The sequence below is a fragment of the Passer domesticus genome, chromosome 1 (genome assembly GCF_036417665.1).
Source record: "Passer domesticus isolate bPasDom1 chromosome 1, bPasDom1.hap1, whole genome shotgun sequence".
NCBI lineage: Eukaryota > Metazoa > Chordata > Aves > Passeriformes > Passeridae > Passer > Passer domesticus.
Genome location: NC_087474.1, coordinates 22,563,380 through 22,563,748, shown reverse-complemented (window position 1 = coordinate 22,563,748; position 369 = coordinate 22,563,380).

Below are 369 nucleotides of genomic sequence, written 5' to 3'. Positions count from 1 at the left end.
CATTGGTTATGTTCTGTCCACTTGTTTATCATATAAACTTTTAAATTTTGTTTTTTATACATTTACTTGCCACAATCTGACAATGATTTCCTGTCCCTGCTTACTCCCTCACAACAAACAGATTCTGGCCAAAAAGACTGTATTAATTAATATATTAATAGGGATATGTTTTTAAAATATTCTATAAAACCATTCTCTAATGGCCTTTGGAGGGCTTCAGAGGGTGGTACTTCATATGTATATTACAAGGCAACTAGACTAATCTTTCCAGAATATCCTTTTCCAGCTATAGAAGGAAAAACCAGACCAAGATACTTGCATCTTGCTTTCTGCCACTGTTTGTTGATCAGAAAAATACCAAATTGCATT